This window comes from Marmota flaviventris, chromosome 2 (genome assembly GCF_047511675.1).
Source record: "Marmota flaviventris isolate mMarFla1 chromosome 2, mMarFla1.hap1, whole genome shotgun sequence".
NCBI classification, from domain to species: domain Eukaryota; kingdom Metazoa; phylum Chordata; class Mammalia; order Rodentia; family Sciuridae; genus Marmota; species Marmota flaviventris.
In genome coordinates, this window is record NC_092499.1 from 72,737,294 (window position 1) to 72,750,626 (window position 13,333).

A 13,333-nucleotide genomic window follows, 5' to 3' on the forward strand; every position below is an offset into this window, starting at 1 on the left:
TCAAGAGAGGGGGCTGGGGTTGTGGCTCAGTGGTAGAGTGCTCGCCTCGCACGTGCAAGGCACTAGATTTGATCCTCAGCACCAGATAAAAATAAATAAATAAATTTATTGTGTCCAACTACAAAAAATAATATTAAAAAAATAATCAAGAGAAGAAGGTGATAGAATTTAGTCTTGAAAACATTAAGAATGCTGTAACCTCCCTTCTGTAGGGTCTTGGACTGGAGGTCATACTTCTCACTGCATATTTGGAGTTAATGAGCAGAGAGCATGGACTGACAATCCAAGAAGCTAATCTCAGAGACTGCAGGTGCCACATGGGTAATGGACGTAGAGGAAATGCGGTCAAGGAATTGAGGGAAAGAGTGACTCAGTTTTATCTGGGAAATGGGGGAAAGACTTGTGATATTGAAAAGAGGCTTAAGTGGAACTAGGCAAGACCAGGTTACTAGAAATGGCAACATATTTGTGGGAGAAACTAGGGCAAACAGGGATAGAAAGCTGAAGTCTAAGCCACTCCGTGTCTAGAAGAAAAGGATGATTCAAACCTGGGACCTGGAATATCAGAGGATCTGGAGGTGCCTGATGGAAACCTTGGTTAATATCACAGGACTCAAAAGCAGGAGCAGCATCCCTTGGAGAAGGTGAGCTAAGGCTTCTGATGTGATCCTGCTCAGTCTAAAGGACCACCAATGTGTCTTTTTCTTGGGGAACGCCTCATGATTCATTCATTTATTCAGCCTCATATATTTAGCATATACTTATACAAGTGACCTCTATAAACTGTACTTGCAAATTATTGAGAAAAAGACAACCAAGAACTCAATGATATGCTATTTAACACAACACACAGGAAGAAATTAATTTTACAGGACCAAAATAACTCTTGATCACCTTGCATCAGTCTTCACAGACCTCTTGCAGTAGTGCTCCTGGCAGCACTTTTTAAGCATTTGTATCAACCCAGAGCACCATCGCTTATGGCTGTATGCCCCTTGATTCTTATGGCATTTCCTCACCTTGCAATTAGTTTGCATTTTTGTTCATGTCAAAGATGCCATTAATAATTGAGTAGGCTGAATAGTCACGACCAGAACACAGGATTTCCAATGCCATTCTTTTCCCCTGTTTTTTTAAATGTTTTTATTGTAATTTGTTATATGTGACAGCAGAATGCGTTACAATTCGTATTACATATATAGAGCAATTTTTCATATCTCTGCTTATATATAAGTATAGTCAAACCATTCGTGTCTTCATACATGTACTTAGGGTAATGATATCCATCTCATTCCACCATCTTTTTTACCCCCATGCTCCTTCCCTTCCCTTCCCACCCCTTTGTCCTATCTAATCCTCCCATACTTCCCCTCCCAACCCTACTATGAATCAACCTCCTTATATCAGAGAAAACATTATGGCATTTGGTTTTCTGGGATTGGCTAACTTCACTTAGCATGATATTCTCCAACTCCATCCATTTACCTGCAAATGCCACGATATTATTCTCTTCTATTCCTGAGTAATATTCTATTTTGTATATATACCACATTTTCTTTATCCATTCATCTACTGAGAGGCATCTAAGTTGGTTCCACAGTTTAGCTATTGTGAATTGTGCTGTTATAAGCATTGATGTGGCTGTGGCCCTGTAGTATGCTGTTTTTAAGTCCTTTGGGTAGACTGAGGAATGGGATAGTTGGGTCAAATAGTAGTTCCATTCCCAGCTTTCCAAGGAATCTCCATACTGCTTTCCAGATTGGCTGCACCAATTTGCAGTCCCACCAGCAGTGTATGAGTGTGCTTTTTTCCTCACATCCTCACCAACACTTGTTGTTTGTATTCTTAATGGCTGCCATTCTGACTGAATGAGATGAAATCTCACTGGATTTTTGATTTGCAATTCTCTAATTGCTAGAGATGTTGAACACTTTTTCATATATTTGTTGATTGATTGTATATCATCTTCTAAGAGGTGTCTGTTCAGTTCCTTGGCCCATTTATTGATTGAGCTATTTGTTCTTCTGGTGTTTAGCTTTTTGAATTCTTTATATTCCCTAGAGATTAGTGCTCTATCTGATGTGCGAAGGGTAAAAATTTGCTTCCAAGATGTAGGCTCTCTATTCACATCACTAATTGTTTCTTTTGCTGAAAAGAAGCTTTTTAGTTTGCATCCATCCCATTTATTGATTTTTGATTTTAATTCTTGTGCTATAGGAGTCTTATTAAGGAAGTTGGAGCCTAATCTGACATGATCGAGATTTGAGCCTACTTTTTCTTCTAATAGGTGCAGTGTCTCTGGTTTAATTCCTAGGTCTTTGATCCACTTTGAGTTGATGTTTGTGCATGGTGAGAGATAGGGGTTTAATTTCATTTTGTTGTGTATAGATTTCCAGTTTTCCCAGCACCATTTATTGAAGATGCTATCTTTTCTCCAATGTATGTTTTTGGTGCCTTTGTCTAATATAAGATAACTGTAATTATGTGGGTTAGTCTCTGTATCCTCTATTCTGTATCATTGGTCTACCAGTCTATTTTGATGCCAATACCATGCTGTTTTTGTTACTATGGCTCTGTAATATAATTTAAGTTCTGGTGTAGTGATGCCCCCTGCTTCACTCTTCTTGCTAAGGATTGCTTTAGCTATTCTGAGTCTCTTATTTTTCCAGATGAATTTCATGACTGCTTTTTCTATTTCTATGAGGAATGTGATTGGGATTTTTTTTATTGGAATTGCATTAAATCTGTATAATGCTTTTGGTCATATGGTCATTATGACAATAGTAATTCTGCCTATCCAAGAACAAGAGAGATCTTTCCATCTTCTATGGTTTTCTTTGATTTCTTTCTTTAGTGTACTGTAGTTTTGTTGTAGAGATCTTTCACCTCTTTTGTTAGGTTGACTCCCAAGTATATTATTTTTTTGAGGCTATTATAAATGGAGTAGTTTTCTTTGTTTCCCTTTCAGAGGATTTGTCACTGACATACAGAAATGCCTTTGATTTATGGGTGTTAATTTTGTAATCCTGCTACTTTGCTGAATTCATTTACTAGTTCTAGAAGTTATCTGGTGGAATTTTTGGGGTCTTCTAGGTAAGAATCATATTGTCTGCAAATAGTGCTAATTTGAGTTCTTTTTTTTCTTATCTATATCCCTTTAATTTCTTTCTATCTAATTGCTTTGGCCAGTATTTCAAGAACTATGTTAAATACAAGTGGTAAAAGAGGGCATCCCTGTCTTGTGCCAGTTTTTAGAGGGAATCCTTTCAATTTTTCTCCATTTAGAATGAAGTTGGCCTGGGGCTTAGCATAGATAGCTTTTATGATATTGAGATATGTTCCTGTTATCCATAGTTTTTCTAGTGATTTGAACATGTATAGGTGCTGTATTTGGTCAAGTGCTATTTTTGCATCAATTGAGATGATCATATGATTCCTATCTTCAAGTCTATTGATGTGGTGAATTATATTTGTTGATATTTGTATGTTGAACCAACCTTGTGTCCCAGGCATGAACCCCACTTGATTGTGGTGCACTATCTTTTTGATATGTTTTTGTGTTCAATTTGCCAGAATTTTACAGAGAATTTTTGCATCTATGTTCATTAGTGATATTGGCCTGAAGTTTTCTTTCTTTGATGTGCCTTTGCCTGGTCTTGGAATCAGGGTGATATTGGCCTCACAGAATGAGATTGGAAGTGCTCCCTCTTTTTCTATTTCATGAAATAATTTGTAGAGTATAGGTTTTAGTTCTTCTTTATAGGTCTTATAGAATTCAGATGTGTATCCATCTGGTCCTGGGCTTTTCTTGTTTGGTAGTCTTCTGATGGCGTCTTCTATTTCTTTTCTTGAAATTGATCTGTTTAAATTGTGTATATCATCCTTATTCAATTTGGGCAACTCATATTCCTCTAGAAATTTGTTGATACCTTTGATATTCTCTATTTTATTAGAGTACAAGTTTTCAAAATAATTTCTAATTGTCTTCTGTATTTCTGTAGTGTCTGTTGTGATATTTCCTTTTTCATCATGTATGTTAGTATTTTGAGTTTTCTCTCTCCTCCTCTTTGTTAGCATAGCGAAGGGTTTGTCAATTTTATTTATTTTTCTTTTTTTTTTTTTTTTTTTTTTTTTTTTTTTTTTTTTTTTACTTTTTTATTGTGGGTTGTTCAAAACATTACAAATTTCTTGACATATCATATTCCACACTTTGATTCAAGTGGGTTATGAACTCCCACCTTCACCCCATACACAGATTGCAGAATCACATAATTTTATTTATTTTTCAAAGAACCAACTTTTTGTTTTGTCAATTTTTTCATATTCCTTTTATTTCAATTTCATTGATTTCAGCTCTGATTTTAATTATTTCCTGTCTTCTACTGCTTTTGGTGTTGATTTGTTTTTCTCTTTCTAGAGCTTTGAGATGTAGTGTTAGGTCATTTATTTATTGGCTTTTTCTTCTTTTAAGGAATGAACTCCATGCAATGTACTTTCCTCTTAGTACTGCCATCATAGTGTACCAGAGATTTCAATATATTGTATCAGTTTTCTCATTTAACTCTAAGAATTTTTTAATCTCCTTCTAATGTCTTTTGCAACCCATTGTTCATTCAGTAGCATATTATTTAGTCTCTAGTGTTTTATTTTATCATATCATTGAGTTCTAATTTCATTCCATCATGATCTGATAAAATGCAGGGTAGTGTCTGTACATTTGTATTTGTTAAGAGTTGCTTTGTGGCATAATATATGGTCTATTTTAGAGAAGGATCCATGTGCTTCTGAGAAGAAAGTGTATTTGCTTGTTGAAGGGTGAAATATTCTATATATGTCAGTTAAGTCTAAGTTATTGATTGTATTATTGAGTTCTTTGGTTACTTTGTTCAGCTTTTGTTTGGAAGATCTATCCAGTGGTGAAGAGATGTGTTAAAGTCATCCAGAATTATTGTGTTGTGGTCTATTTGACTCTTGAACTTGAGAAGAGTTTGTTTGATGAACATAGATGCTCTGTTGTTTGGGGCATATATATTTATAATTGTTATGTATTGTTGGTGTATGATTCCCTTGAGCAGTATGAAATGTCTTTCTTTGTCTCTTTTGATTACCTTTAGCTTAAAGTTTATTTGATATGAGGATGGAAACCCCTGCTTGCTTCCACAGTCCATGTGAGTGGTATGATGTTTCAATCTTTCACCTTCAGTCTGTGTATGTCTTTTCCTATGAGATGAGTCTCTTGGAGGCAGCATATTGCTGGGTCTTTTTTGATCCAATCATCTACTCTATGTCTTTAAAAAAAAAAAAGAAAAGAAAGAGAGAGAGAGAATTTTTTAATATTTATTTTTTAGTTCTCGGCGGACACAACATCTTTGTTTGTATATGGTGCTGAGGATCCAACCCGGGTCGCACGCATGCCAGGCGAGTGCGCTACCGCTTGAGCCATATCCCCAGCCCATAGTCTATGTCTTTTGATTGGTGGGTTTAGGTCATTAACATTCAGGATTTTTATTAAGACATGATTTGTATTCCCACCCATTTTTATTTATTTGTTATTTAACTTGACTTGGTTTCTGCTTTGATTAATTTTTCCTTTAGTGTAATACCTCTCTCTGCTGATTTTTATTGTTGTTTTTCATTTCCTCTTCATAGAATATTTTGCCATGGATTTTCTGTAGTGCAGGTTTTCTAGTTGTAAATTCCTTTAACTTTTGTTTATCATAGAAGGTTTTTATTTCATAATCAAATCTAAAGCTTAATTTTGCTGGATACAAGTTTCTTGGTTGGCATCCATTTTCTTTCAGAGCTTGATATATGTTTTTCCAGGATCTTATAGCTTTCAGGGTCTGGGTTGAAAAATATTCATATTACCTAATTGGTTTCCTCCTATATGTAATCTGATTCCTTTCTCTTGTGGCTATTAATATTCTCTCCTTGTACTGTATGCTAGGAATTTTCATTATAATGTGTCTTAGTGTGGATCTGTTGTGATTTTGTACATTTGGTGTCCTGTAAGCCTCTTGAATTTGGTTTTCCAATTTATTCTTCATGTTTGGAAATAGATTGTTCATTCCTTTGGTTTGGACCTCTATACCTTCCTCTATCCCAATAAATCTTAAATTTGGTCTTTTTATGCTATCCCATATTTCTTGAATGTTCTGCTCATGATTTCTTACCATTTTCACTGTGTGGTCTGTATTATTTTCAAGATTATATATTTTGTCTTCATTTTCTGAGGTCCTGTCTTCTAAGTGGTCTAATCTGTTGGTGTTGCTTTCTATTGAGCTTTTAATTTGGTTTATTGTTTCTTTCATTTCAAGTATTTCTGTTTGGTTTTTTTCTTTAGAACCTCTATTTCCCTATTGAAGTAATCTTTTGCTTCCTGTATTTGCTTATGTAGCTCAAAATGATCTTTTGCTGCCTGTATTTGCTCTTATATCATCCTTTAATTCACAGAACATTTTAATTATGTACACCCTGAACTCCTCTGTAATTTCATCTGCTATGCTGGCCATGGACTCTCATAATGTGGTATCTTGATTTGTTTGGGACACTTTCTTCCCTTGTCTTTTCATATTGCTCGTGTATCTTTCTTTCTAGCTCTGTGGATCCTAGGCATTACCATTTTTACCCTATCGGCTTACAGTGCCCCTTTAGGATTCCAATACCTCACCTTTGAGGGGAAGGGCAATGTTAACAGATTCTAATATAAACAAAGTGCCACCTAAAAACAAATAGTTGTTATTAAGACATTTACAGTTTGGTCACAAGGTACAGAAATGGTGAATTCAATTATTATCTACAATATAATCAGTAGATTTGTAAAAAGGTTTATAGTTTATGATGGTGAACAAGGAACCATGGGTGAGGTGTAGGAAGATATGCTGATGAGATAGGAGATGAGGATATAGAGTTATTAAATCTTAAGAAGTATGAAAGATAAATCTAAAGAAGAAGGTTAGTAGCAGGAGAATAGAGGTAGTAATTTTGCATAGGCAAGCAAATAGGAAGACAGTAGAGTACATAAAACACACATATATATTAGGAAAGATAAAAAATATTAAAATTAAAAAATTAGAAAAAAGAATATACAACACAACTGTAATATATGATTCAGTCATCTCAGTCCTCAATATCCTAATTCATTCAAAGTACTTGGTTTCACATATGCTGGGGATGTGAAGGCAGGAGAATAAAAAGGGAGAAGAAAGAAAAAAAAATCTCAAAGGAAGAAACAAGGATTGTTTTGGTTGGAGATCAATGTCTTTCCTGCTTCCCTTCTCATCCAATAGGTGGGGTTGTCTGTTCTTAGTTGGTATCTCTGCCCTCAGGATGGTGGGGGTTACTAGGGTGTGAGGGTTGGTCTTGGATGCAGGGCACCTGGAGGTGGGGTATGGCACCCACCAGTCCTGTTGGGAGACCGCACCTCAAGGATCTCCTTTGGGGTCTGCTCCTGTGATGTGGGCGCTGGGTCATATCTACTCATCTTGCCTATAGAGCTTGCCTTCTAGATCAGTCTCTAAGTGTATCTTCCTCACCCTCTCCCTTTCTACTTCCTAAAAAGGAACCCTTTTCTCAGAGGCTCTTGTGCGTTGCACTCTGGTGGCTGCGCACCTGTCTTGCAGAGGGCTGTTTTGAATTGGTCACTCTATCTGCTGGGGATTGGGGGTAATTAGAAAACTATGGGTAACTGGCTATCCAGTGTTCTAAACTGGTAGTTGCTGCGACTAAAGATGGTGATAGAGGTGACCCAAGAAGGAGGCAGCTGCTTTCAAGATGGGGTATTGGGTCAGTTGGGGGGAGCTGGGCAATGGTATTGTGCGATGCATTCAGAAATGAGCTCTGGGCATGCAGTGTTACCGCTGTTGGCTTTTTTCAGAGTCTGTGATGTCCCCAGGCACAGTCAGGCCACCATGAGTAGGGGACTCTGGCAGTAGCTGCCAAGGCCCAAGATGGAGGCCACGTGGGGAGCCTCACATTAGTAGATGGGGAGTCCACACGGGAGTGGCGGTGGGAGTTTCTGCTTATGGATTGTGGCTGAGTGTCTTGAGTGGGAGTGGCATCTGGGAATTTTGTGCTGGTGCTGATACCGGTGGTCCCACTGAGGCACCCATGAGACCTGCGTGGGCTAGTAAGAGTTGGGAGTCCTTTTCTAATGCTGAGGCCCAGGTACCTGCGCAGCATGGCAGCCATGATTCCTGCACAGGATTAGCTGTGGAAGGATCCTCTATCACTCTTAGCAAAGGAATATTCCCACTACTTGAGACCGGGTCATGGAGCAACAGAGAATGCTGCCTCCCTCTGGCCCGCCATCTTGGATCCCTCCTCTGTTCCTTACTGCTATACTGTATTCTAGTAGGCAGTGCCACAAATTCTCAAATCCTATTTGACTTCTTACATGGTGCTCTTTCTTTCTTTTTCTTTTTGTCTGTTTGTTTTGGTTAATGATTTGTACCAAGCTCTGGAGGTAGTCAAAATAACTACTACAGTCATTTAAACGTTAAACTTCAATGGAATCATTAACAATTTTTAGAAATAGATATAGCAAAAGAAGTTGTGTATGAAAGTTAAGTTCATTATTCACTTTACTATTATTCCATAAAGAGCATAAGATGCCTTTGATAAAAAGCAGTCACAAAGCTTTTTGATAATGTTGGAAAGTTGCATTTGAAAAAATTAGAATCTAATCAATCTGAGTATGAACACACTATAGAATTGTAATGAAAATCAACTGGAAATTAATATAAATTATAAATATTAAACTCATTTGCAATCTTGCCCTTGCTAGCTTCATGCTTTGTAGATGTCCCTGCCTCCTACATCACTGAAAAGTTACAGGCCATCTGATATGAAATTCACTCACCTCCACCTTGAGCTGTTTCTCAATCTTCATCTCCCTTGTGTTCTCTCTCTTTTTAATATCTCTGAAAAAGAATTAAATTTCCTACATTCTAAATTTAATCCTTGCCCTCAAAAGCCTGTTCCAGGTGTGGAGTATGAAGTTTTCCTAGTTTAGATTGCAAAATTAAAAGGCAAGTATTAGGCATTTGCTATAAGGAATCTTCAAGTCTACAGGGAAGCAATCAGGATCCAGGATTCAAAAAGGGCAGGAGCATACCAAAGAGAATTCCGATGAGTCCAGATGAAATGGTTTAGGATTAGGCAAGAACAAATGGAGTGAGCTGTGAGTTCTTTCTTTTTGGGAAGTGGGCATTCTGGATGAGAGCTAGGTGCTGATTCCATCCTTACCTCCTGGATTAATTATCTGCTCTTTCTGGAATCTATATTTTCCCCCCTCCCCACTGTATCTTTACCTTTAGCCTTTTTCTCTCTTTCCAAAGACCACAATTTCCCTTATTCCCTTAAATTTAAGCAAGTGTTGCTGTTCCCCCCCAGGGACCAAATTCAATGATTTAGGTCTGTTATCATGCTCATGTGGCTCTTGATGGCATTAAACATTGTTGAACATGCCCACACTTGAAACTCCTCCCCTGGTTGTACTCTTGTCCTACCTCCTGGGTGTTTTGTTTCCCAGTCTTCTTGTTTGAACTCTTAGATATGTATTTCTTCAAAATGTACTCTCAGCTCTCTCTGTATTATCTTCTCTGAAAGACTCATCCCATCTTATGACTTGGATTATTCCTTCATCTAGGTAACTGTTAAATTTGAATTATCAATTTTGACTTTGACTGCCACTCCACATATGCAGTGGCTAGCTTCCACTTTCCCCTAAGCATCTCACCTGTGCAGCAAATTCTGCATCGCCAAACATAAACTTATTATTTTTCTACAACTAGTTTCTCTTCCTGTAGGTCAGTTTTACTCCTCCCACATTCAATCAGATATTAAGTTCTTTGGGTTGAAATATGTCTGATATTTGTTTTCCAATACCCATCATTGTGTTCTCTTTTCTAGTGCCCTTATTTAAAAAATCGCTTTTAACAGCCTGCCACCAAGCCTCCCTCCCATGAGTCTTTTTCTCCTTCAATCAATTTTAATTGTTACTATCTTTTCTTGAATAACATCTGTTAAATGTTTCCTTAAAATTCTTTTCCACACATAAAATCTAAACACTCTATCCTAGTGTTCTAGGTACTTCATTTGAACCCAACCAACCCTATTTGTATTTCCCATTTGTTCACCCTTTTCTCTAGAAAAAGTCACTTAATCACCCTTCTCAGAAGTGCCCTGTAACTTTTCTCTCCCGTGCCCTTGCTGTTCCTTTAAACCAGAACCATCTCTGTTCATCAGTGTCCCATGTACAAACTCTGCATCATTCTAAGTCTAGCTCAGATGCCTCTCTTTCCATGAAGGTTTTGATCTTTCCAAATGGCAGTATTCTTCACATTTTCTGATTTTACATGGCACTTTATCTGTGACATTTTTCCAAATGCTTATAATTTTCTGATTTGGATTTTGATTGTTTACATGCATATTTTGTCTCCGTGTTTGATTGTAAACATTTTGAAAAAATGGTTCAGAATCTGATTCACCTTTGTATTCTCAAGATGTTTGGTACAAATATTTTAATGAAGTGAATAGGACTCCACAGATATCCTATGTTTTCTTTATATTCCCCAATGTCCTATATCATTAGACTCAAGCATAAGACTAGCTCTTGTCAGTAATCTATAAGAAATGAGACATAACACTTCCAGCAAGAGGTATTTTGGAACAGATGAAAATTTTCCACTCTTTCTTTTTTTTCTTCCCCTTTTGTGGCAATCTACAAAGCTATGTTTGACATGGTCTAGCTACGTGTCAGTGGAGTTTCTACAAGCCTGAGTCCCTGATTTATCATGTGGATTGGAGCTCTCCCCTGAACTGTATTAGGTGTGAATTTAAGTTAAAAACTTCATTGTTTTTAGCCACTGAAATTTTAATGTTGGTGTAGCATAGCCTTTTCTAACCTGATTAACAGGGAGATGTTAAAAAATTTATGAATGATACAATGAAGAAGATACCTATTGAATAAATTTTGTTGCTGGAACTGGTCAAAAGGCCTGATCATTAAGTTACTTCTTCATAACTGTATGTACAAAAAGAATAATATCATTAGATTGCAAGTAGTCTATCTTTGGATTTCACTCTTCCAAATATCTTAAACACCTGATGCCTTAAAAAAATGCATCTGATAATCTACTCTGTATGTAGCTTCCTATTCTGTTTTCAGGTATAGAATTTGAGCTTCAGAGTTAGAGCTGTATTTCTCATTAAAGGACACATGGGGTTTTCTTGATGTAGCCAAGTGCATGCTCGTTTTCCTGTGGCTTACTGAGGGCCTGTAGTGCCTCTGTCATGAACTGATCATTGATGTTTAAGATGACCTTATAGGTATAATTTATAAACGAAAAACATTTTTTTTTGGTATTGAGGATTTAACCCAGGGGTACTCAATGACTGACCTACAATCCCAGCCCTTTTTTATATTTTATTTAGAGACAGAGTCTCACTGTGTTGCTAAGTGCCTCGCTAAGGCTGGCTTTGAACTTACAATCCTCCTGCCTCAACCTCTTGAGGCACTGGGATTACAGGTGTGTACCATTCCTGGCTCTATAAACAAAATTTATTAGTATTTTAAAGATATGATCTGGCTGATTATCTAACATACCGTAAATATAAATCATTGTTTTCTTAGGGAATTAAGAAAAATAAAAAAGTTTAAAGAAAAACTTTTCATGATCCTAGAGATTGTGAAACTATTAGTCTTCAATTGCTGAGATTGCAATAAATCACCAATTCTGTCTTAAAGTAGGAGACAGAACTATCTTTATTCACCAGCTGGTGGGCCAAGGGGCAGGCTGCAAGTTTATACCCCTTGACCCCCTGCAAGGGTTAGAGTGCACCTTTATAGTCCAAAGCCACATTGATCATAAGCAGCTGTTGCCATGATTCAAAACCATCAATAAACATCATGAGATCTAAAATCATAAGCAGAAGGGGAAGTGGGTTAAAAAGACCCTAGTTGAGTACGAGTTAAAGAATGGTCACTAACGTCTAGACAATCATTCTCTGACAAGGTACATGTCCAAGAAAAATGGGAACCAAACAGAGAACAATTTTACAAGGTATAAGAAGAACAGAAACTTTTGCATTTCTAAGCAGGGTGTGCCAAGCAGGATCAGGATAGCAGAGGCAGAGTTTTTTTCATAGGAGAAGCATTTCTTACATGGAATCTCAGGATTAAATGGAGTCTGTTTTGGTCATTGCCCATATATCCTGGTCCATAACACAAGGACTGTTGAACATGTTTACATTTTCACAAAATGCATTCTGCCCTCGGAAAGTTGAAGCATTTCCCCCTGGCTCACAAAGGCCTGTCATTGCAGTATCCCAAGCTGTCTTCCTAAGCAGTGTGGAAGGCTTTGACTCTAGTCCACTCCCCTTATTAAAGTCTAGGCTTGAGTTAGTAAAGCTGTCTAATAATTTCTATGAGGTATGAATACTATGAATGCTGAATTGACTTCCTTGTGGATCCTACCATTTATAGCAGTACAAACTGGCCAAATTTATAAAATCAAAATGTTACACTTTCAAGACTAATGACAAGCTAGAGTAGGAGCAACATTTGACAGGAAGATCTTTCTAAAGTCCCCCAAATTAAGCTGCACAGGAAAGTTATGATTGTTTAAGAGCAACGTTATTCCAGAGGATCATCTAGACATTTCTGTAGAGCAATTGTTTCTCTACATAAGAGAGCTGGCTTAGTGCTTTCAAAATAGTGGGTGCCTGGGGGATGTTTTAATATATTATTCCTATTTGAAAGAGATAAAATTCAAGGGTCTCTTTTTCTTTTATTTCTTTGAAATGAAATCGATCCACAGTGTTTTTTAATTGACTGTGCTAGGTAACCCAGGCTAACAATGTTTGTTGAGAACCTTCTACAATCTTCAGACTTTCACTTAGGTGTCTTTCCTCAGGTGTGAAAGGCTTATCCTGACACATTGCTGACTTATAACCAAAATAGGCCAATGTGAGATGGGTGACCAACTACTCAGTATAATTCATAAGTGCATATAAGCCACAGAGTTTGTGTGGTCCTATCTGCTCTGTGACACCAGTATCAAAATGTATTACATTGCATACTATGAAAGTATAAATATAGTCTGTCCCTGAGCACTTTTTTATCAATATTTCCCTCAATTTTCTTTGATGCTCTGTACTTAAGCTTTAACAAAGTATTATTTCAGATTCCCACCTGAAATTTCAGATCCCTGCCTGGTCTCTAAATTTGAATGGAAATGCATATTTATGGATAAAAACCTCCAAGAAAGGGGGGAAAGAAAACAATTTCATTTTGACCTAGCCTAACTACAAAGAAGCCCCAAGGACTGGG